General features: G+C 38.0%; 1 long non-coding RNA gene across 1 annotated transcript; it reads right to left on the bottom strand.

Annotated features, from left to right (window-relative positions):
- Nucleotides 1–11: 11 nt before the first annotated feature.
- On the bottom strand, nt 12–286 carry LOC113473812. Its single transcript, XR_003395666.1, has 2 exons — nt 220–286; nt 12–50 (listed from the first exon to the last, which is right to left on the bottom strand). It is a non-coding gene; the product is annotated as an uncharacterized LOC113473812 (long non-coding RNA).
- Between the last annotated feature and the right edge of the window lie 6 nt (nt 287–292).

Here is a 292-nt window from a genome sequence, read left to right as displayed (position 1 = left end):
ATTCAGAAATTTGTTCGGTAGAAATTTCAGTACTTCGTACATCCAATGACCTGGAGGGATAGAAGAGGTAAGATATGTATGTGTATGAGTGAGACTGATTCAAACCACACATTGAGTTAAACTTAAATGAATTTTAATTGTGTCAAGCATAAATAATTTTCACAAATATCGTTCCTCGTTTATATATACTACGAAGTCAAGTATTTATAATGTTCTTACCTGTCAGTGTCGGAGGGCACACGACTAGACTGGGTAGCCTAGTCTCCTCCCCCTCCTCCTCATGTCTACACCA

Source organism: Diaphorina citri, unplaced genomic scaffold (genome assembly GCF_000475195.1).
Source record: "Diaphorina citri unplaced genomic scaffold, Diaci psyllid genome assembly version 1.1 scaffold107365, whole genome shotgun sequence".
Classification (NCBI taxonomy): domain Eukaryota; kingdom Metazoa; phylum Arthropoda; class Insecta; order Hemiptera; family Psyllidae; genus Diaphorina; species Diaphorina citri.
Note: the sequence above shows the minus strand (reverse complement) of the source record. Positions and strands in the feature narration are given on the sequence as shown.